This window comes from Pseudophryne corroboree, chromosome 2 (assembly GCF_028390025.1).
Source record: "Pseudophryne corroboree isolate aPseCor3 chromosome 2, aPseCor3.hap2, whole genome shotgun sequence".
Lineage (NCBI taxonomy): Eukaryota > Metazoa > Chordata > Amphibia > Anura > Myobatrachidae > Pseudophryne > Pseudophryne corroboree.
Window position 1 is genome coordinate 827,924,999 of NC_086445.1, and position 25,311 is coordinate 827,950,309.

Sequence of the window (25,311 nt, forward strand, 5' to 3'; positions counted from 1 at the left end):
GCCCTTTGGAGAGACAGAAAGAGAGTATGCCAGCACACACCCCAGCGCTATATGACCCAGGAATCACACAGTAACGTAGTGTTAACCCAGTAGCTGCTGTATATATTGTTTTTACGCCAAATTTATGTGCCCCCCCTCTCTTTTCACCCTCTTCTATCGTGCTTCTGCAGGGGAGAGCCTGGGGAGCTTCCTCTCAGCGGAGCTGTGGAGAGAAAATGGCGCTGGTGAGTGCTGAGGAAGAAGCCCAGCCCCCTCAGCGGCGGGCTTCTGTCCCGCAATTTTGTGTAAAATAATGGCAGGGGCTCATGCATATATACAGTGCCCAACTGTATATATGCTGCTTTTGCCAAGAGGTACCTAATTGCTGCCCAGGGCGCCCCCCCCTGCGCCCTGCACCCTAGTGACCGGAGTGTGTGGGTTTAATGTGGGAGCAATGGCGCACAGCTGCAGTGCTGTGCGCTACCTCATATGAAGACTGGAGTCTTCTGCCGCCGCTTGTGACGTCTTCTTGCTTCACACGCCGGCTTCTGGCTCTGCGAGGGGGGCGGCGGCGCGGCTCTGGGATCGGACGACCAAGGGTGCGTTCCTGTGTTTGATCCCTCTGGAGCGAATGGTGTCCGGTAGCATAAGAAGCACGACCTATCCGCAGTTAGTAGGTTTGCTTCTTCTCCCCTCAGTCCCACGTAGCAGAGAGTCTGTTGCCAGCAGATCTCTCTGAAAATAAAAAATCCTAATAAAAAACTTTCTTTTTAGCAAGCTCAGGAGAGCTCACTAAAGAGCACCCAGCTCTGTACGGGCACAGATTCTAACTGAGGTCTGGAGGAGGGACATAGAGGGAGGAGCCAGTGCACACCAGTAGTCCTAATTCTTTCTTAGAGTGCCCTGTCTCCTGCGGAGCCCGTCTATTCCCCATGGTCCTTACGGAGTCCCCAGCATCCAGTAGGATGTTAAAGAAAATAACGGAAGTAAAATAAAGTGCAATTGCGAAATATGTAAAGTAATGATATGCTTAAGGGGTATTTGCTGTTCTATACAATACCACTTGTCATTACTACTGTATGCTAGGGACCAATTACATTAATGAGAGAAAGTGATACCACAAACAAAATAAAAAAAATAATAACAATTACAGCTACATGGCTGTGACGACCGGCATCAGGACAATTAGAATGCTGACAGGGGATGGGGTAATTATTTTACCCCTTTCCCGTCACCTACTCTAACCCACCTTGGGTGGCGACTAGGGTTTAGTTATTGGGGGTGGGGGCTAGGGCTAAGATTTGTGGATGGCGGTGGGGCTGTGATACGGATAACCACTATTTTAGTACCTAGCTATAACCTCCCCTGGGTCCTAACCCTAACAGTGGCCCCAATAGTTACCTTCGGGATATAGGAATTCGGTGTTCCGGTGTCGGGATCAGAGTGGTGTCAGGATTTCAGCGTCGGTCACATGATCATCGGCATCCCGCTGTGATACTCCTACATAAAATCACAGCTGACAGTCTGATTTGCCTTTCAAGTTCAAATAAGAAGCTGCACAAGACTTGCTTAGAGGCAGCTACAGCCCTTACTAAAGGGATGCGGTTACGTGACCGGCGGTCAGGAGACTGCCGTCACAATACCGGCGCTGGCATCAGAACACTGACTAGCCCGCTGGAAACAACCTGTGGCAAGTGCAGTGAGCCACCGGCCATCTGACAGACGGGATCTCAATACCAAGTCTTACTAACAAGTTATGCTAAAGTCAAAATTCATTTCTAATCACAGCATGAAATTATAATGCATTTGAACTACACCAATATACGAAGTAACTGTGGAAAAAATGTACATGCATGCTAATGTCATGCAGGGGAAAAAAAGAGGACATTGCTCCTGATGTGCACTATGTATCTCATGCTCTGATGAGATATTGACTGCTCTCAGTAGGATTATTACAAAGGGGGCTATTTTCAATGGCGCATAGCATCAGAAACCCCCCCCCACAATATACTTTGTCTGTTAAATACTTTCTACTACTTAAAAAGCCATGTCTTCATAATAATGGCATATGCAGTGGCTTGAAAATAATGACTCTTCAAAACTCTGTTAGCTGTTGAGTGTGTTAGTGTAAAGTGTGATGATATATTAACATGAAATTTGGAGATATACCAGAGATCCTTCAGGTGATGTGACTCCTCCTTTCCCTACCTTCCTCCTGTGCACTCTGGAATGTCTGATCAATCTGCAACAAGCTGCCCGCTATCCACAACCTTTTCATCAACCCCTCTCTTAACCTTCTCGCCATGGCCGAAACCTGACTCTTCTCCTCTGACTCCATCGTCCCTGCTGCCCTCTCCTGTGGGGGCTTCTCCTTCACCAACTCTATCAGTCCTGACGAACGCCAAGGTGGTGGAGTGGGCATCCTCCTCTCCCAGAAATGAACCTCACACGTAATCCCATCAGAACCCTCCCTCATTTTCTCCACCTTTGAGGTCCACTCTATCTGCTTCTTCTATCCCATTCACCTTCATGTGGCGGTCATCTAACCGCCAACCCCTCCCCCTGGCTGTTGCTTCTCGCCATGTCTTCCTCCTTTGGCCTTTCTCGATGGACCACTACCCCACTCACTGTCTCGGCTACTCTCTTGACCTTCTCTTCACCCAACAGTGTGGTCCATCTGACCTCTCCAACTCTCCCTTCATCCTCTCTGATCACCATTTACACTCTTTCACCCTCTGATCTCCTCTCCTCCCCACGCCAAGACCCAGTCACCAGACGCAATCTTGGGTCTCTTGTCCCAGCTATCATATCCTCCCTCTATACTCTCTCTCTTCTATCCACCATGACCTACCCCAACCAGATGGTCTCCTCCTGCCCTCTTATCTCGTTCACCTCCAAACTACTTAAGCGTCTGGTATACGGCTGGCTCATCAGCTACCTCTCTGACAAATCCATTCTTGATTCTCTTCAATCTGGGTTTCACCCACTGCACTTAAATTGCCCTGGTCAAAATCACCAATGAACTGCTTTTGGCCAAATCCAGGAGTCACTTCTCTCTGCTCATTCTCGTGGACATACTGCTGCCTTCAACACCGTGGATCACCCACTCCTCCAAACCTTCCAGACCATTGGCCTCACTAGCACTGTCCTTGCCTGGTTCACCTCTTACCTCACTAACCACTCCTTTACGGTGTCTGCCTCCTGGCTCCACCTCACCCCCTTCCATCATCCCCGTTGGCGTCCCCCAGAGTTCTGTCCTTGTCCCCCTTTTTCTTCTCCCTGTACAGCTCTTTACTGGGTGCGCTCATAAGCTCCTTCGGCCTTCAATATCACCTCTATGCACAACTATACCTCTACTCTCCTGGCCTCACTCGAGTATTCAGCCGCCTTGCCACCATCTATTCCTGGATGTCTAAGCACTCCCTGAAGCTCAACATGGACAAAACTGAACTCATCATCTTTTCCCCATCCAGTCTCCAGCCCCCAATCTCTCTAGCGCTGTTTACAACACCATCATCCCCCCTGTTCACCAACTCCAAAGCTTCGGCATCGCTCTTGACTACTCACTCTCTTTCACCCCCCATGTCAAATTTCTGGCTCAATCCTGTTGCATCAAAGTGCGACTAAAGTTAATATCCATTCACTGGCCATCTCACGGCTCAACTATTGCAACATTCTCCTCACTGTCCTCCCACCTCGCTCTCCTCCGATCTGTTCTCAACTCCGGAGCTAGACTTATCTTCCTCTCCCACTCCCCTTCAACAAAACCTGCACTGGCTCCCATTCCCCTACAGAATCCTCTTCAAACTGGTAATCCTTACATACAAAGCCCTATCTAACTCCACTGCTCCCTACATCTACAACCTCATCTCCCTACATACTCCCTCCCTCCCGTCTTCTGTAATCGGCCAATGACCATCGTTTCACCTCTACCCTGGATACTGCATCCCATGTGCAAATCCGTGAATTTGCCCGCACTGCCCCCCTTCACTGGAACAAGCTCCCTCGTTGTTTTACACTCTCCCCGACCTTGTAAAGCTTTAAACGGACAATGAAAACCCACCTGTTCCTCAAAGCTGCCTCCCGCCCCCCAGATTGTAAGCTCCTTGGAGCAGGGCCCCTCTTGTTCTCACAGCACTCTTCTCTCACACTTCAATTACAGCTCTCTCCTACTCAGCGACGGTCTATACCTGCATCTCCTCTCACTTGTACCCGTTCATCTCTTCCAATGGCTGCCTGTCCCAGTAGTACACCGATCACTCATTTGCTTCCTTACATCTCAGCTGTATTGTGTACTGATAACTGCGGGACTCATTTTTTTTTTTTTACCTATGGTCTATTAGTTTTTCAGTTACTGTAATGTTAAGTTCGGTGTACCCTGTATTGTTCTAATGTGTGCCGTATGTATGGCAGTGCAAACCACTTGCTGCGCCTTATAAATAAAATGTAATAATGACTCTGTAAAAGCCTTAAAACTGTCACAACCCCCCCTCCTTCTCCCATTAACAGTATGTTAACATTGTCTTTTAATTCAGCATAGATTACCAAATTAAATTTGTCCACAAAATAGTTTACAGCAAAGATGAGGGTAAAAGGAGACAGTTAAGTAATAATGGAATTTTACACCAAGCAGCACATTACTTAATTTAGAACAAAAATGCAACTGTTTCACAGAAGATAATGTCATGTACTTTTTTTTATTTAATACAAGTAAAATTAAAATTATTGTGGGGCAAATAAGCTTTCAATTGGGAAAATGAATTCGAATATTTTGGTGTCAAAACAAGCTGTAATATGTCAAGACAGTTGCAGCTTATTTTCCTGTCCCTATTAGCATTTCAAAGAAAACGCTATCTGTAGAAAACAAATCAGGAGACAAATATGGATATACCCACTATGGTAATTTTAATTCTTTTTCAACAAATTGCTAATTGGGTATTGATGTGTTAAGATCATGTACACAAGAGTACACAAGCTTCAATTAGTTGAATTTCAGTATCTGCTAGAAAAAGTAAAAATGCACATTTATGAAAGGAAATCCACATTAGCTAATCTGCTATATTCTGTTTCAACAGGTTGAATGTAACAGCATTTTTATAGAAGCCATGATTTTTCTTATATATGTAAAGTAGTTAGTACAAATCATATTGGTTTGTGCAACAGGAAACAGAAGAACATGAAAACAGGATTTTGATACCTACCGGTAAATCCTTTTCTCCTAGTCCGTAGAGGATGCTGCGGTCCACTTCATGACCATGGGGTTTATACCAAAGCTTCAGTACGGGCGGGAGAGTGCGGATGACCCTGCAGCACCGATTGACCGAACTTGAGGTCTTCATCAGCCAAGGTGTCAAACTTGTAGAATTTTGCAAATGTGTTTGACCCCGACCAAGTAGCTTCTCGGCAAAGTTGTAATGCAGAGACGACCCGGGCAGCCTCCCAGGATGAGCCCACTTTCCTAGTGGAATGGGCCTTCATCGATTTCGGTAACAGCAATCCAGGCGTAGTATGAGCGTGCTGAATCGTACCTCTGATCCAACGCACAATAGTCTGCTTGGAAGCAGGACACCCAATCTTGTTGGGAGCATACAGGACAAACAAAGACTCTGTTTTCCGCATTCGAGCTGTTCTAGCTACATAAATCTTCAAAGCCCTAACCACATCTAGAGACTTTGACTCAGTGAACGTGTCAGTAACTACTGGCACCACAATAGGTTGGTTTATGTGGAAAGATGAAACCACCTTTGGAAGAAAATGTTGACGAGTTCTCAACTCTGCCCCATCTTCATGTAAGATCAGGTAAGGGCTCTTGTGAGACAAGGTCCCCAATGCAGACACCCGCCGTGCGGATGCCAATGCCAAAAGCATCACCACTTTCCAAGTGAGAAACTTCAACTCTATCTCTTGTAGAGGCTCAAACCAATCCGATTGAAGGAACTGCAACACCACATTAAGGTCCCATGGTGCCACTGGAGGCACAAATGGAGGCTGGATGTGCAGAACCCCTTTCACGAAGGTCTGAACCTCTGAAAGAGAGGCCAATTGTTTTTGGAAGAACACTGACAAGGCCGAAATCTGGACCTTGATCGACCCCAATTGGAGGCCCGCCTCCACACCAGAAAATAGAGAAAACGTCCCAACTGAAACTCTTCCGTAGGAGCCTTCTTGGATTCACACAAAGACACACATTTTCTCCAAATACGGTGGTAATGTTTCGACGTTACTCCTTTCCTGGCCTGAATAAGGGTGGGGATGACTTCCTTGGGAATACCCTTTCAGGCTAGGATCCGGCGCTCAACAGCCATGCCGTCAAACGTAGCCGCGGTAAGTCTTGATACACGCACAGCCCCTGCTGCAGCAGGTCCTCGCAAAGAGGAGGAGGCTGAGGATCTTCTATAAGCAACTCCTGAAGATCTGGGTACCAAGCGCTCCTTGGCCAGTCTGGGGCAATGAAGATTGCTTGAACTCTTGTTCTTCTTATGATCCTGAGCACTTTTGGGATCAGTGGAAGTGGAGGTAAGACATACATCGACCGGAACACCCACTGGGCCACTAGCAAATCCACTGCTATTGCTTGAGGGTCTCTTGACCAGGAACAATATTTCTGAAGCTTCTGGTTGAGACGAGATGTCATCATGTCTACTTGAGGAACTCCCCAAAGACTTGTCACCTCTGCGAAGACTTCTTGGTGGAGGCCCCACTCTCCTGGATGGAGATAGTGTCTGCTGAGGAAGTCTGCTTCCCAGTTGTCTACTCCCGGAATGAAAATTGCAGACAGAGCCTTTACATGTCTTTCTGCCCAGAGGAGGATCTTCGTCACCTCTGCCATTGTCGCTCTGCTTTTCGTTCCACCCTGCCTGTTTATGTACGCGACTGCTGTTACATTGTCCGACTGGATCTGCACGGGATGATCTTGAAGAAGATGTACCGTTTGTTGAAGGCCGTTGTAAATGGCTCTCAATTCCAGCACATTTATGTGAAGGCAGGCTTCCTGACTTGACCATCTTCCTTGGAAGCTTTCCCCCTGAGTGACAGCTCCCCAGCCTCGGAGACTTGCATCCGTGGTTACCAGGACCCAGTCCTGAATCCCGAGCCTGCGTCCCTCTAGTAGGTGAGAACTGTGTAGCCACCACAGGAGCGAAATCCTGGCTTTTGACGACAGGATTATCTACCGATGCATGTGTAGGTGGGATCCCGACCACTTGTCCAACAGGTCCCACTAGAATACTCCGGCATGGAACCTGCCAAACTGTATGGCCTCATAGGCCACCACCATCTTCCCCAACAACCGAATGCACTGATGGATCGACACACTTGATGGTTTCAATATCTGTTTTACCATTTTCTGGATTTCCATAGCCTTTTCCACCGGAAGAAATACTCTCTGAACTTCTGTGTCCAGAATCATCCCGAGAAAAGACAATCTTGTCGTCGGTTCCAACTGTAACTTTGGATAATTTATGATCCAACCATGCTGTATTGACAAGGAGAGTGTGATGTTTTGTAACAACTGCTCCCTGGATCTCGCCTTTATCAGATCATCCAGATAAGGAATTATATTGACTCCTTTTTGACGCAGGAGAACCATCATCTCCGCCATCACCTTGGTGAATACCCTCGGCACCGTGGAGAGACCGAAAGGTAACGTCTGGAATTGGTAATGGCAATCCTGAACCGCGAATCTCAGATAAGCCTGGTGAGAAGGATAAATGGGAACACGCAGGTAAGCATCCTTTATGTCTACAGACACCATGAAGTCCCCCTCCTCCAGACTGGAAATCACTGCCCTCAGTGATTCCATTTTGAACATGAATCGTTTCAAGTAGAGATTCAGATTTTTTAGGTTTAGGATCGGTCTGACCGAGCCGTCCGGCTTCGGAACTACAAAAAGGCTTGAATAAACCCCTCCCCTTGTTGTGACAAAGGTACCAGGACTATGACCTGATCCTGACATAATTTTCAGATTGCCGCTGTTACTGCTTCCCTTTCCGGAAGAGAAGCTGGCAAGGTTGATTTGAAAAATCGGCATAGGGGAACGTCTTGAAACTCCAGTTTGCATCCCTGGGACACTATTTGCAACACCCAGGGATCCAGGCGGGACAGAATTCAACCTTGGCTGAACAGTTTGAGACGTGCCCCCACCCGAGCGGCCTCCCGCAAAGGAGCCCCAGCGTCATGCTGAAGATTTGGCAGAAGTAGGGGTAGACTTCTGCTCCTGGGAACGTGAAGCCGCTGTGGACTTCTTTCCCTTTCCTGCAAAGAAGGGAGAACCACTCGCTTTTTTGTATTTATTGGGCCGAATGGACTGCATGTGCGGGTGATATGTCTTTTTTGCTGGTGCAGGCGCAGAGGGCAAAAATGTCGACTTACCTGCGGTAGCCGCAGAGACTAACGCATCCAGTCCATCGCCAAATAAGGCCTCACCTTTATTTGGGAGAGCCTCCATATTTCTTTTGGAATCTGCATCCGCGTTCCACTGGCGAATCCACAACGCCCGCCGAGCCGATACTGCCATGGTAGCGGCTTGTGAACTCAAGAGTCCAATATCTTTCATCGCTTCTAGCATGTATGCGGCAGCGTCTTTGATATTCCCTAACTTAAGGAGTAACTCATCTTTATCAATCGTGTCAATTTCTGATGACACGCTTTCTGACCATTTTTCAATAGCGCGACTCACCCATGCGCAAGCAATTGTGGGCCAGAGCAGCGTACCATTGGCAACATAAATGGATTTCAATATAGTTTCCATCTTTCGGTCTGCCGGGCTCTTTTAGTGAAGCCGTGCCAGGTGCAGGGAGAATTACCTTCTTTGTCAACCTGGACAGTGCACTGTCTAACACAGGGGGTGACACACATTTTTTTCCTGTCCTCCACCGGGAAAGGATAAGCTATCTGAATTCTCTTGGGAATACGAAATTTCTTTTCGGGATTCACCCACATCCCTTCAAAGAGAGTATTAAGCTTGTGGGAAGGAGGGAAAGTGACCTTGGATTACTTTTCTTTATAAAAATAAGCCTTCTCCTGAGGTACAGGAGTGGCTTCTGTGACTTCCAGAACTTCCCTTATAGCTACAATCATATATTGTATATTTTTTGCCAATTTATGATCTATTTCTCTGGAGTCACCATCATCGACACAAGAATCAGTGTCCGTGTCGGTATCAGTATTCACAATATTCGCAAATGGTCTCTTATGTGGGATCGCCCGCGGATGGAATAACAGAGCCCTGAAAAATCACATCCTCCACAGATTTTCTCCAGCACTCAGCATGACTTATCTAATCTCCTATTAATATGATGCATACTATCACGTATTTCTTTCACCCATGCAGGCTCTTGGTGTGCCGGCAGCGCCCCCACATTACACTTCTGTGTCCCTAAAATGGTTTCCTCCGGGGAGGAACTCCCTGCCTCTGACATGTCTTACACACGTCTACAACACACAAACAGACACACTGGGACTTATAGGGGACAGACCCAAAGTAAAATCTGTCAGAGGGACACAGTTTAGGAGCAGCCAGTTCACAACCCCAGCGCCAGTACCCAATGCCTGTGACCACAGAATGCCCACTGACATGCAGTGCTTTTTACACAGTAAAACACACTTGTACAGCACCAAATTCGCTTGTGCACCTGATACTTGTAGTCAGAAGTGAAGGAGGACCAGCGATATCTCTGCAGCCTGAGGAGAGAGAAAATGGCGCTGAGCAGTGTGCTAGCCGCCTGAGGAAGAAGCTCCGCCCCCACAATGGCGCGTTTTTACCTCAGAAACTTTTCATAATCTTTATACTGGCGGGGGTAGGGCTGTGCCTGGGCATCTTATGCCTCCTTTTTGCCAGTTTATAGAGGTGTTTTTGCTGCCCAGGGCACCCTCCCTGCAGTGCCTGTGTGTGTGGGCAGCAATGGCGCGCTGCGCTGTACCTCAGCCGTCACTTTACTTGATAGAAGATCTGTCTTCTTCTACTCACCTGTCTTCTGACTTCTGGCTCTATGAGGGGGGTGACGGCGTGCTGTGGGAGTGAGCATCTAGACACGGCTAGCGTTCAGTACCCTTCAGGAGCTAATGGTGTCCTGTCAGCCAGAAGCAGAGCCATGAAACTCTTCAGGAAGTTGGTTCCTTCTTCTGCCCCTTCAGTCCCACGAAGCAGGGAGACTGTTGCCAGCAGTTCTCCCTGAATATAAAAAACCTAACATAAGTCTTTTCAGAGAAGCTCAGTAGAGCTCCCCTAGAGTGCATCCAGTCTGCCTGGGCACATTTCTAAAACTGAGGTCTGGAGGAGGGGCATAGAGGGAGGAGCCAGTTCACACCCATTGAAAAGTCTTAAGAGTGCCCATGGCTCCTGCGGAACCGTCTATACCCCATGGTCATGAAGTGGACCCCAGCATCCTCTAGGACTTATAAGAAAAAGTGAAATTCATTAGCAAAGTAGTGGCTAAATTAGGTAGAAGTCTATATATACTCGTATATATAAACAGTGGGGTTTACAAATAACAAGATTTACCTTAAATGAGCAGTCAGTCATTCAGCTTGCTGACATCTAAGATAATACAAGCCCAATTTATCATGAAAGTAGAAAGGTCGTTGCAAGGCAACAATTCATGGTCTTTCTACTGACGCATTTTACATAATTAGAGCAAAAAGTGAAGTGGAAACAATCCAGAAGTGAAGTGGAAACCATCGATGGGCAAATACAGATTATTAAAGTGCAGCGCCAAAAAAATGGATAAGAAATGACAATATGCACTTACTAAATGTTTTTTCAAATCCTTCAATTAGTCCAAAACAAAAATAAAAAGAAAGATCACAAAGATAAAGCAATATATTTAAAAGACGTTTTAGGAAGAACAGAAGACCTTTTTTTTTGAGTCCAGGGCAACATTTTGTGAGGACCACTATGTACTGCCCATTGTTGAGAAACTCAAACACACAAATAGAGTTCTGACACTGACACGTGATCCACCTAGCAGCTGTACTCTGTACACTTAGGGTGGTTACAGAATTGATTATGATAAACCAATGTTGGGGAGAGATTTGCCTCTGGTAGTACTTTTAATTCAGAAGAACTGGAAACATCAACATACATACAAGTCATGGGTTTAAACTTCCTAAGGAGCATAAACCTCAATAGAGTATACAGTATTTGAACTGACCTTAAGTTCAAGGGAATGACACCCTGAATATGCACAAATATACTGGTAGTTTAACAGATCAATGGTGCAAACTGCCTTTGTGTTACCGCCACTGGGGATCCTGGCGGTCAGCATAAGGAGGGGGATCCCGGCAGCTGAAGGCCGGCATGGGGGAAGGGGCGAGCGCAACATGCCCCTTGCGGGCTCGGTGGGAATAGTCCCTGCCAATAGTCCATGCCAACTGTTGGGATTTAAAGGGGAGCATGATGTAGCCGTTGGTAATATGACCGCCGGTCACATAACTACATCCCCTTGGTTAATGTATTTGTGTTGATACTGTAGTAAGAGGTTTACTAAAGTGTTACATTGAGAACTCCAGAAGGAGATAACATTTGTCATAGTTATGAATTTTTCCCTTACATTTTTTAATCTATAGTGTGGTAAACAAAGTACAAAGCAATAATTTTGAACTTAATGTAAAAAAGTGTTAAGTACAGCAATTTGACATGGCAAAATGTCCTAACAAAAGCAATTTCAGAATTCTGTATGAAAAGCTGTTAAATAATAAATGTCATCCTATATACACCGGGATACTTTAAATCGTGTATAGTACATATTTTATCCAATGGAAAATATCATATGAAGTAAAATCGGTATGTGGTATGGTCTACTGCTGTGTTTTCACTAATAGTTTATATATATCAGGGGCGGATTGGGAACAAAAAGCGGCCCTGGAAAAATTTGTACTAGTGGCCCCACATGGGCAGCACCAGAGGTGTAAGGTCTAGCCATGGGCCATGGCAGCAGCACCCTCCCCCCAAGACTTTCCAGATAGTGGGCATGTCCAGCATCAAGGGGGATGTTAAAAAAAAATTAAATTAAATATTATGAGCACATTATATGATACACCTTCAGAATTCAGGAAACTATATCATTCTTTAGAAAGATATATTTTCTTGCTTATTACACCAATCGTATCCCAATCACTATTCACTCAATCTTATATGTCAGCCAAGCAGGCAGACAGGGCATACACTAGATCAGGGGTTCTCAAACTCGGTCCTCAGGACCCCACACAGTGCATGCTTTGCAGGTAACCCAGCAGGTGCACAGGTATATTAATTACTCACTGACACATTTTAAAAGGTCCACAGGTGGAGCTAATTATTTCACTTGCAATTCTGTGAGGAGACCTGCACTGCGTGGGGTCCTGAGGACCGAGTTTGAGAGCCTGTGCACTAGATCATCTGCAATCACAGGCTAAGTGGCAGTAATTTTCATATATTCAAATTATTTTGCATCTTATTCAATATGTCTATAAAAAGGACCACATGTCCTCAAACAAAACAGGCCCCACGAGTGCGTCGGCCCACCGGGAATCTTCCCTGTGAACCCTATGGCCAATCCGCCTCTGATAGATATATATATATATATAAATAATTGGATGCAGTTAACTACCTGGCTGTCGAGATCCTGGCAGCTGTGGAAATACTGGCAGTCGAAATCCAGACCCAAGCTCCCCATTCCCACTCGGATGGTGGTCCACGCCACCACCTGAGGGGGGATATAATAGTGTGGCGAGCAAAGCCCGAAGCGTGGCGAGCGCAGGGAGCCCGCTATATATATATATATATACACACACACACACACACATATACACACACACACACACACACACACACACACACACACACACACACACACACACACACACACAGTCATGTTCCAAGAAAGACAAGCAGTGTACATTAACAGGTAGACTTACTGCTTTGTGAGGTAAATACACAGTATATGCGTTCCAAAATGAGGTGCTAGTCCTTTCAAGTTACAGCTACATATGCATTTATTTTTGCAGATAACTCTCCCATCCTGACAAAGAAGGGAATGTTGCCTGCTCTATGGACCTGATTCGGATTTGGACGCAAGATAGAAAAAGCACTTAAGTTTGTATCTGGAACAAACCATTTTGCAAAGTAAGGGGAGCAAACTAATTTATATTTTCTGTGCAGGTAAATACAATCTGCTTTTGCACGTAGCCCACAAATGTTAGACAGCTTTATTTTTACACTGCAATTTAGATTTCAGTTTGGGCACAACCCCACCCAAATATCTCTCTCTGCACGTTACATCTGCCGTAAAGTGGTAATGTGCAAAACCCTGGTAGATTGAACTAAAACACACCCATATACAAAATCACTGCAACAGAACACTGCTATAATAATAAAAAAATAAGATTTTAAACCTATCGGTAAATCTTTTTCTCCTAGTCCATAGAGGATGCTGGGGACTCCGTAAGGACCATGGGGTATAGATGGGGTCCGCAGGAGACATGGGCACTATAAAGAACTTTAGATGGGTGTGCACTGGCTCCTCCCTCTATGCCCCTCCTCCAGACCTCAGTTAGAGAAACTGTGCCCAGATGAGACGGACAGTACGAGGAAAGGATTTTTGTTAATCTAAGGGCAAGATTCATACCAGCCCACACCATCCACACCGTATAACCTGGAAAATACGCAACCAGTTAACAGTATGAACAAAACAGTATCAGCCAACGACTGATCTTAACTGTAACATAACCCTTATGTAAGCAACAACTATATACAAGTCATGCAGAAATATGTCCGCACTGGGACGGGCGCCCAGCTTCCTCTACGGACTAGGAGAAAAAGATTTACTGGTAGGTTTAAAATCTTATTTTCTCTTACGTCCTAGAGGATGCTGGGGACTCCGTAAGGACCATGAGGATTATACCAAAGCTCCAAAACAGGCGGGAAAGTGCGGATAACTCTGCAGCACCGATTGAGCAAACACTAGGTCCTCATCAGCCAGGGTATCAAACTTGTAGAATTTTGCAAAAGTGTTTGAACCCGACCAAGTAGCAGCTCGGCAAAGCTGTAAAGCCGAGACGCCTCAGGCAGCAGCACAAGAAGAGCCCACCTTCCTAGTGGAATGGGCCTTTACCGAATTTGGTAACGGCAATCCAGCCGTAGAATGAGCCTGCTGAATCGTGTTACAGATCCAGCGAGCAATAGTCTGCTTAGAAGCAGGAGCGCCAACCTTGTTGGCTGCATACAGGCCAAACAGTGCCTCTGTTTTCCTAATCCGAGCCGTCCTGGCTACGTAAATTTTTAAGGCCCTGACTACATCAAGGGATTTGGAATCCTCCAAGTCCCCCGTAGCCACAGGCACCACAATAGGTTGGTTCATATGAAATGATGACACCACCTTAGGCAAAAATTGAGAACGAGTCCTCAACTCAGCTCTATCCACATGGAAAATGAGATAGGGGCTCTTATGAGAAAAGGCAGCCAATTCGGACACTCGCCTTGCAGATGCCAAGGCCAACAACATGACCACCTTCCAAGTGAGAAATTTTAATTCAACTGTTTGAAGAGGCTCAAACCAGTGAGATTTTAGGAACTGTAACACCACGTTAAGGTCCCATGGTGCCACTGGGGGCACAATAGGAGGCTGGATGTGTAGCACTCCCTTTACAAAACTCTGGATTTCTGGGAGAGAAGCCAATTCCTTCTGGAAGAATATAGATAGGGCCGAAATCTGTACCTTAATGGAGCCTAACTTTAGGCCCATACCCACTCCTGTCTGTAGAAAGTGGAGAAAACGGCCCAAGTGGAATCTTCCTTAGGAGCATTCTTGGCTTCACACCAAGATACATATTTCCTCCAAATACGGTGATAATGTTTCGCCGTCACCTCCTTCCTAGCCTTTATCAGAGTAGGGATGACTTCCCCCGGAATACCTTTCCCAGCTAGGATTCGGTGTTCAACCGCCACGCCATCAAACGAAACCGCGGTAAGTCTTGGAACACGCAGGGCCCCTGCTGCAACAGGTCCTCCCTGAGAGGAAGAGGCCATGGATCTTCCGTGAGCATCTCCTGAAGATCTGAATACCAGGCCATTCGAGGCCAATCTGGAACAATGAGTATTGTATGCACTCTTTTTCGTCTTATGATTCTCAATATTTTTGAGATGAGAGGAAGAGGAGGGAACACATAGACCGACTGAAACACCCATGGTGTCACCAGGGCGTCCACCGCTACTGCCTGAGGGTCCCTTGACCTGGCACAATACCTCCAAAGCCTCTTGTTGACGCGTGACGCCATCATGTCTATTTGAGGAAGTCCCCAAAGACTTGTTATCTTTGCAAAAACTTCTTGATGAAGTCCCCACTCTCCTGGATGGAGATCGTGTCTGCTGAGGAAGTCTGCTTCCCAGTTGTCCACTCCCGGAATGAATACCGCTGACAGAGTGCTTACGTGATTTTTTGCCCAGCGGTAGAATCCTGGTGGCTTCCGCCATTGCCACTCTGCTCCTTGTCCCGCCTTGGCGGTTTACATGAGCCACGGCTGTGACGACGTCTGATTGAATCAGAACCGGTAGGTCGCGAAGAAGATTCTCCGCTTGTCGAAGGCCGTTGTATATGGCCCTTAATTCCAGTATGTTGATGAGTAGACAAGCCTCTTGGCTTCACCATAGTCCCTGAAAATTCCTTCCCTGTGCGACTGCTCCCCATCCTCGGAGGCTCGCGTCCGTGGTCACCAGAACCCAGTCTTGAATGCCGAACCTGCGACCCTCTAGAACAGGGGTGGGGAACCTTTGGCCCTCCCGCTGTTGTTGAACTACACATACCAGCATGCCTTGCTACAGTTTTGTTATATGGCCATGCTAAAACTGTTGCAGGGCATGCTGGGATGTGTAGTTCAACAACAGCTGGAGGGCCGAAGGTTCCCCATCCCTGCTCTAGAAGGTGAGCACTTTGCAGCCACCACAGGAGAGACACCCTGGCCCTGGGGGACAGGGTTATTTTCTGATGTATTTGAAGATGGGACCCGGACCACTTGTCCAGGACGTCCCACTGAAAAGTCCTCGCATGAAACCTGCCGAAGGGGATGGCCTTGTACGTCGCCACCATTTTCCCCAGTACTCGAGTGCATTGATGTACTGACACTCTCTTCGGTTTTAACAGGTCTCTGACCATGTTCTGGAGTTCCTGGGCTTTTTCCATCGGGAGAAAAACCCTCTTTCGTTCTGTGTCCAGAATCATGCCTAAGAACGACAGCCGAGTTGTAGGAACCAACTGTGACTTTGGTAGATTTAGAATCCAGCCATGCTGTTGCAGCACTCTCAAGGAGAGCGACACGCTTTTCTGCAACTGTTCCTTTGATCTCGCTTTTATCAGGAGATCGTCCAAGTACGGGATAATTGTGACTCCATGCCTGCGCAGGAGCACCATCATTTCCGCCATTACCTTGGTGAAAACCCTCGGGGCTGTGGAAAGCACAAACGGCAACGTCTGACACTGGTAATGACAGTACTGTACAGCGAATCTCAGGTATGCCTGATGAGGAGGGTATATGGGGACGTGAAGGTATGCATCCTTTATGTCTAGTGAAACCATAAAATCCCCCCCTTCCAGGCTGGAGATAACCGCCCTGAGCGATTCCATCTTGAACTTGAACCTTTTTAAGTACAGGTTTAGGGATTTTAAATTTAGAATGGGTCTGACCGAGCCATCCGGTTTCGGGACCACAAAACAGGGTTGAATAGTACCCCTTTCCCTGTTGAATTAGGAGAACCTTGATAATCACTTGCTGTTGACACAGCTTTTGAATTGCAGCTAAAACTATCTCCCTCTCTGGGGGAGAAGCTGGTAAAGCCGATTTGAAGAATCAGCGAGGAGGCACGTCTTCGAATCCAGCTTGTAACCTTGGGAAACAAATTCCATCGCCCAAGGATCCACGTCCGACTGAACCCAGACGTGGCTGAAAAGTCGAAGACGTGCCACCACCGGCGCGGACTCCCTCAGTGGAGCCCCAGCGTCATGCGGTGGATTTAGTAGAAGCCGGGTTAGGACTTCTGCTCCTCCTGCATTCTTTTACCTCTACCCTTACCTCTGGCGAGGAAGGAAGTGCCCCGACCTCTTCTGGACTTATGCGATTGAAAGGACTGCATTTGATACTGTGGTGTTTTCTTTTGCTGTGGGGGAACATAAGGCAAAAAGGTAGATTTACCCGCGGTAGCTGTGGAAACCAGGTCCGTGAGACCTTCCCCAAATAAAACCTCACCCTTGTAAGGCAAAACTTCCATATGCCTTTTTGAGTCGGCATCACCCGTCCATTGGCGGGTCCACAGTGCTCGCATAGCAGAAATCGCCATGGCGTTGGCTCTCAAACCTAGCAGCCCAACGTCTCTCTGAGCGTCTCTCATAAGCTTTTTCAAATAACGCATTCAGCTCATGAGATGGGGGAAAGGTTACCTCAGGTTTCTTTTCCTTAAACATGTGTACCCTCGTGTCAGGGACAGAGGGGTCATCTGTGATATGCAAAACATCTTTTATTGCAATAATCATATAATGAATGCTTTTGGCCACCCTTGGGTGTAACCTCGTATCATCATAGTCGACACTGGAGTCAGAATCCGTGTCGGTATCAGTGTCTGCTATTTGGGATAGGGGACGTTTTTGAGACCCTGAAGGGCCCTGTGACACAGTCAAAGCCATTGATTGACCACCTGTACTATCCCTGGACTCTAAAACATTCCACATGTCCAACCAATCAGGTGTCGGTGTTGCCGACGGAGACACCACAATCATCTGCTCCACCTCCTCCTTAGATGAGCCTTCCGCTACAGACATGCCGACACACGCGTACCGACACCCCCACACACACACAGAGATATATTTATATGGAGACAGTTCCCCAATAAGGCCCTCTGGAGAGACAGAGAGAGAGTATGCCAGCACACACCCAGCGCCAACTGACACTGGAAACAAAATTCCCAGATAAACAGCGCTTTTATATAATTATATGTATATATCTATACACTCACTGCGCCTAACAAGTGCCCCCCCCCCCCCTCTTTTTTGCCCTGTGCAACCGTGTTCAGCAGGGGAGAGTCCGGGGAGCCAGCTCCTCTGCAGTGTGCTGTGCAGAAAATGGCGCTGGTTAGTGCTGTGGGATCAAGCTCCGCCCCCTCAGCGGCAAGCTTCGGTCGCGCTCAATTTTTTTCATACTGGCGGGGGATTATAATATATATTGCTTTCTCAGCCTATATATGCCTGTTAGCCAGTCCTAGAGGTTTATTATTGCTGCCCAGGGCGCCCCCCCTGCGCCCTGCACCCATCCGTGCCTGCAGTGTGTGTTGTGTGTGGGAGCAATGGCGCGCAGCGTTACCTCAGAGAAGATCTGAAGTCTTCTGCCGCCTTTGAAGTCTTCTTTCTTCTTATACTCACCCGGCTTCTATCTTCCGGCTCTGTGAGGAGGACGGCAGCGCGGCTCAGGGACGAACGGCGAGGGTGAGACCTGCGTTCCGACCCTCTTGAGCTAATGGTGTCCAGTAGCCTAAGAAGCAGGGCCTATCATTTAAGTAGGTCTGCTTCTCTCTCCTCAGTCCCACGATGCAGGGAGCCTGTTGCCAGCAGTGCTCCCTGAAAATAAAAAACCTAACAAAATTCTTTTTCAGAGAAACTCAGGAGAGCTCCCCTGTAATGCACCCAGTCTCCTCTGGGCACAGGATCTAACTGAGGTCTGGAGGAGGGGCATAGAGGGAGGAACCAGTGCACACCCATCTAAAGTTCTTTATAGTGCCCATGTCTCCTGCGGAGCCCATCTATACCCCATGGTCCTTACGGAGTCCCCAGCATCCTCTAGGACGCAAGAGAAAATTAATAATAAAAAAAAGGCATCCCATTGCAAAATAGATAAACTATCACAATGGTTAGATTTCTATCTCATATGCCCTATAACATTCCTGGACAAATGATGTCTCTTCAGATGTTATGAACTACAAGTCCACCATGCCTTGTCAGCTATATGCTGGCAAGGTAAAGTACAATTGTTTTACTTAACCATAAAATAATTTGTTTGAGCTTGAAGTACAGGTGTACTTTAAGTGTCTTACTTATATCCCAATGGATTATGTACAACAGTCTTTAGTGTCACTGTTTAAGGTTAGCCCATCCACTCCCTCTTATAATGCTGTTATAGTTTTTGCAAAGTTCAAGGATAAATACTCCCTAATATGTGCTGCAAAATGATAACCATATGCCCCCCCCCCCACATGTAATACCATCAATGTATATCAATTTTAGAGTGCCAGCATAAATAACTTTCATTGTTACACATTTACTTCATTTTATGTTCCAAATCATAAAAATCCATGCTATTTACAGTTAAAAGGAACAAATAGCACTTGACTAAATTAACTGCAATAGCTGATATCAAAACGTGTATTTAAAACTGTTCAGAAAAATACATGGAATTGCTAACTTCACAATATCTTTGCAGCAAGGTAATGTCAGCTTAAAATTGTTTGGAAAACACGGCTATAAAACACAGCAGTGGTGGGAAGAAATGTGATGAGTTTTAGAGGTGAGAGGTCCCTAGCAATATTAGGCGATCCAACGCTTGCAACTCTCAAGTGTACTACAGAAAATCCCCCAAAACTTGCACATTTAACAAACTCCGTATGTTAAGCAAGGTGCCCGCTGAGGTCTATTGTGAGAACAGGGAATTGGGAGAGGCTACAGCAGCATTCCCAGTTGACTATCCAACGTTTACTATGGCGCCCAACCTTGCCTATTCCATTTCTTTCTGCAAAAGCTCAAAAGTTGACAAGTGTCAATATCGATTTGTAAATATCAGGCCTGAATATGCAAATGTAATCAAAAGCATAGAAAAATCATGTATTGAAAAGGGACTGCAAATCATATGTGCATAATTTATCACAACTTAAATCCACTACTTCAAATCAGTGGTTCCCAAACTCTGCACTCAAGGAACGCGAACAGTCCAGGTTTTAAGGATATCCATGTTTGAGCACATATAGTTAAATCAAATTTAATGAAGTACTAATTGATCCACCTGTGCTCCAGCATGGATATCCTTAAAACCTGGTCTGATAAGGTACAGTAAGGACTGAGTTTGACAACCCTTGCTTTAAAGGACTATATAACAAAGTATTTATATTGACGAGTTGGATAATTAGCAGTAAAATAAGATTTTACTCACCGGTAAATCTATTTCTCGTAGTCCGTAGTGGATGCTGGGAACTCCGTAAGGACCATGGGGAATAGACGGGCTCCGCAGGAGACTGGGCACTCTAAAAGAAAGATTAGGTACTATCTGGTGTGCACTGGCTCCTCCCACTATGACCCTCTTCCAGACCTGTTAGGATACTGTGCCCGGAAGAGCTGACACAATAAGGAAGGATTTTGAATCCCGGGTAAGACTCATACCAGCCACACCAATCACACCGTATAACTCGTGATACTATACCCAGTTAACAGTAAATATAACTGAGCCTCTCAACAGATGGCTCAACAATAACCCTTAGTTAGGCAATAACTACATACAAGTATTGCAGACAATCCGCACTTGGGATGGGCGCCCAGCATCCACTACGGACTACGAGAAATAGATTTACCGGTGAGTAAAATCTTATTTTCTCTGACGTCCTAGTGGATGCTGGGAACTCCGTAAGGACCATGGGGATTATACCAAAGCTCCCAAACGGGCGGGAGAGTGCGGATGACTCTGCAGCACCGAATGAGAGAACTCAAGGTCCTCCTCAGCCAGGGTATCAAATTTGTAGAATTTAGCAAACGTGTTTTCCCCTGACCAAGTTGCAGCTCGGCAAAGTTGTAAAGCCGAGACCCCTCGGGCAGCCGCCCAAGATGAGCCCACTTTCCTCGTGGAATGGGCTTTTACTGATTTAGGATGCGGCAATCCAGCCGCAGAATGCTCCAGCTGAATTGTGCTACAAATTCAGCGAGCAATAGTCTGCTTAGAAGTAGAGATGAGCGCCTGAAATTTTTCGGGTTTTGTGTTTTGGTTTTGGGTTCGGTTCCGCGGCCGTGTTTTGGGTTCGAACGCGTTTTGGCAAAACCTCACCGAATTTTTTTTGTCGGATTCGGGTGTGTTTTGGATTCGGGTGTTTTTTTCAAAAAACACTAAAAAACAGCTTAAATCATAGAATTTGGGGGTCATTTTGATCCCAAAGTATTATTAACCTCAAAAACCATAATTTACACTCATTTTCAGTCTATTCTGAATACCTCACACCTCACAATATTATTTTTAGTCCTAAAATTTGCACCGAGGTCGCTGTGTGAGTAAGATAAGCGACCCTAGTGGCCGACACAAACACCGGGCCCATCTAGGAGTGGCACTGCAGTGTCACGCAGGATGTCCCTTCCAAAAAACCCTCCCCAAACAGCACATGACGCAAAGAAAAAAAGAGGCGCAATGAGGTAGCTGTGTGAGTAAGATTAGCGACCCTAGTGGCCGACACAAACACCGGGCCCATCTAGGAGTGGCACTGCAGTGTCACGCAGGATGGCCCTTCCAAAAAACCCTCCCCAAACAGCACATGACGCAAAGAAAAAAAGAGGCGCAATGAGGTAGCTGTGTGAGTAAGATTAGCGACCCTAGTGGCCGACACAAACACCGGGCCCATCTAGGAGTGGCACTGCAGTGTCACGCAGGATGTCCCTTCCAAAAAACCCTCCCCAAACAGCACATGACGCAAAGAAAAAAAGAGGCGCAATGAGGTAGCTGTGTGAGTAAGATTAGCGACCCTAGTGGCCGACACAAACACCGGGCCCATCTAGGAGTGGCACTGCAGTGTCACGCAGGATGTCCCTTCCAAAAAACCCTCCCCAAACAGCACATGACGCAAAGAAAAAAAGAGGCGCAATGAGGTAGCTGACTGTGTGAGTAAGATTAGCGACCCTAGTGGCCGACACAAACACCGGGCCCATTTAGGAGTGGCACTGCAGTGTCACGCAGGATGTCCCTTCCAAAAAACCCTCCCCAATCAGCACATGATGCAAAGAAAAAGAAAAGAAAAAAGAGGTGCAAGATGGAATTGTCCTTGGGCCCTCCCACCCACCCTTATGTTGTATAAACAAAACAGGACATGCACACTTTAACCAACCCATCATTTCAGTGACAGGGTCTGCCACACGACTGTGACTGATATGACGGGTTGGTTTGGACCCCCCCCAAAAAAGAAGCAATTAATCTCTCCTTGCACAAACTGGCTCTACAGAGGCAAGATGTCCACCTCATCCTCACCCTCCGATATATCACCGTGTACATCCCCCTCCTCACAGATTATCAATTCGTCCCCACTGGAATCCACCATCTCAGCTCCCTGTGTACTTTGTGGAGGCAATTGCTGCTGGTCAATGTCTCCGCGGAGGAATTGATTATAATTCATTTTAATGAACATCATCTTCTCCACATTTTCTGGATGTAACCTCGTACGCCGATTGCTGACCAGGTGAGCGGCGGCACTAAACACTCTTTCGGAGTACACACTTGTGGGAGGGCAACTTAGGTAGAATAAAGCCAGTTTGTGCAAGGGCCTCCAAATTGCCTCTTTTTCCTGCCAGTATAAGTACGGACTGTGTGACGTGCCTACTTGGATGCGGTCACTCATATAATCCTCCACCATTCTATCAATGTTGAGAGAATCATATGCAGTGACAGTAGACGACATGTCCGTAATCGTTGTCAGGTCCTTCAGTCCGGACCAGATGTCAGCATCAGCAGTCGCTCCAGACTGCCCTGCATCACCGCCAGCGGGTGGGCTCGGAATTCTGAGCCTTTTCCTCGCACCCCCAGTTGCGGGAGAATGTGAAGGAGGAGATGTTGACAGGTCGCGTTCCGCTTGACTTGACAATTTTGTCACCAGCAGGTCTTTCAACCCCAGCAGACTTGTGTCTGCCGGAAAGAGAGATCCAAGGTAGGCTTTAAATCTAGGATCGAGCACGGTGGCCAAAATGTAGTGCTCTGATTTCAACAGATTGACCACCCGTGAATCCTTGTTAAGCGAATTAAGGGCTCCATCCACAAGTCCCACATGCCTAGCGGAATCGCTCCGTGTTAGCTCCTCCTTCAATGTCTCCAGCTTCTTCTGCAAAAGCCTGATGAGGGGAATGACCTGACTCAGGCTGGCAGTGTCTGAACTGACTTCACGTGTGGCAAGTTCAAAGGGCATCAGAACCTTGCACAACGTTGAAATCATTCTCCACTGCGCTTGAGACAGGTGCATTCCACCTACTATATCGTGCTCAATTGTATAGGCTTGAATGGCCTTTTGCTGCTCCTCCAACCTCTGAAGCATATAGAGGGTTGAATTCCACCTCGTTACCACTTCTTGCTTCAGATGATGGCAGGGCAGGTTCAGTAGTTTTTGGTGGTGCTCCAGTCTTCTGTACGTGGTGCCTGTACGCCGAAAGTGTCCCGCAATTCTTCTGGCCACCGACAGCATCTCTTGCACGCCCCTGTCGTTTTTAAAAAAATTCTGCACCACCAAATTCAAGGTATGTGCAAAACATGGGACGTGCTGGAATTTGCCCATATTTAATGCACACACAATATTGCTGGCGTTGTCCGATGCCACAAATCCACAGGAGAGTCCAATTGGGGTAAGCCATTCCGCGATGATCTTCCTCAGTTGCCGTAAGAGGTTTTCAGCTGTGTGCGTATTCTGGAAAGCGGTGATACAAAGCGTAGCCTGCCTAGGAAAGAGTTGGCGTTTGCGAGATGCTGCTACTGGTGCCGCCGCTGCTGTTCTTGCGGCGGGAGTCCATACATCTACCCAGTGGGCTGTCACAGTCATATAGTCCTGACCCTGCCCTGCTCCACTTGTCCACATGTCCGTGGTTAAGTGGACATTGGGTACAACTGCATTTTTTAGGACACTGGTGAGTCTTTTTCTGAGGTCTGTGTACATTTTCGGTATCGCCTGCCTAGAGAAATGGAACCTAGATGGTATTTGGTACCGGGGACACAGTACCTCCAACAAGTCTCTAGTTGGCTCTGCAGTAATGATGGATACCGGAACCACGTTTCTCACCACCCAGGATGCCAAGGCCTCAGTTATCCGCTTTGCTGTAGGATGACTGCTGTGATATTTCATCTTCCTCGCAAAGGACTGTTGGACAGTCAATTGCTTGGTGGAAGTAGTAAAAGTGGTCTTACGACTTCCCCTCTGGGATGACCATCGACTCCCAGCAGCAACAACAGCAGCGCCAGCAGCAGTAGGCGTTACACGCAAGGATGCATCGGAGGAATCCCAGGCAGGAGAGGAATCGTCAGAATTGCCAGTGACATGGCCTGCAGGACTATTGGCATTCCTGGGGAAGGAGGAAATTGACACTGAGGGAGTTGGTGGGGTGGTTTGCGTGAGCTTGGTTACAAGAGGAAGGGATTTACTGGTCAGTGGACTGCTTCCGCTGTCACCCAAAGTTTTTGAACTTGTCACTGACTTATTATGAATGCGCTGCAGGTGACGTATAAGGGAGGATGTTCCGAGGTGGTTAACGTCCTTACCCCTACTTATTACAGCTTGACAAAGGGAACACACGGCTTGACACCTGTTGTCCGCATTTCTGGTGAAATACCTCCACACCGAAGAGCTGATTTTTTTGGTATTTTCACCTGGCATGTCAACGGCCATATTCCTCCCACGGACAACAGGTGTCTCCCCGGGTGCCTGACTTAAACAAACCACCTCACCATCAGAATCCTCCTGGTCAATTTCCTCCCCAGCGCCAGCAACACCCATATCCTCCTCATCCTGGTGTACTTCAACACTGACATCTTCAATCTGACTATCAGGAACTGGACTGCGGGTGCTCCTTCCAGCACTTGCAGGGGGCGTGCAAATGGTGGAAGGCGCATGCTCTTCACGTCCAGTGTTGGAAAGGTCAGGCATCGCAACCGACACAATTGGACTCTCCTTGTGGATTTGGGATTTCGAAGAATGCACAGTTCTTTGCTGTGCTGCTTTTGCCAGCTTGAGTCTTTTCATTTTTCTAGCGAGAGGCTGAGTGCTTCCATCCTCATGTGAAGCTGAACCACTAGCCATGAACATAGGCCAGGGCCTCAGCCGTTCCTTGCCACTCCGTGTCGTAAATGGCATATTGGCAAGTTTACGCTTCTCCTCCGACAATTTTATTTTAGGTTTTGGAGTCCTTTTTTTTCTGATATTTGGTGTTTTGGATTTGACATGCTCTGTACTATGACATTGGGCATCGGCCTTGGCAGACGACGTTGCTGGCATTTCATCGTCTCGGCCATGACTAGTGGCAGCAGCTTCAGCACGAGGTGGAAGTGGATCTTGATCTTTCCCTAATTTTGGAACCTCAACATTTTTGTTCTCCATATTTTAAT

The 25,311-nt window shown here is 47.0% G+C and overlaps 1 protein-coding gene and 1 long non-coding RNA gene across 6 annotated transcripts in view; one reads left to right on the forward strand and one right to left on the reverse strand.

Annotated features, from left to right (window-relative positions):
* Window positions 1-13,086, forward strand: part of LOC135049813 (uncharacterized) — a 76,543-nt gene extending 63,457 nt beyond the window's left edge. Inside the window, exon 3 of the long non-coding RNA XR_010241484.1 lies at window positions 12,964-13,086. This is a non-coding gene — a long non-coding RNA (uncharacterized LOC135049813). The remainder of the gene's footprint in view (window positions 1-12,963) is intronic.
* POLA1 (DNA polymerase alpha 1, catalytic subunit) overlaps window positions 1-25,311 on the reverse strand; it is a 1,252,649-nt gene that overhangs the window by 13,047 nt on the left and 1,214,291 nt on the right. The gene's annotated exons all lie outside the window — the stretch shown is intronic.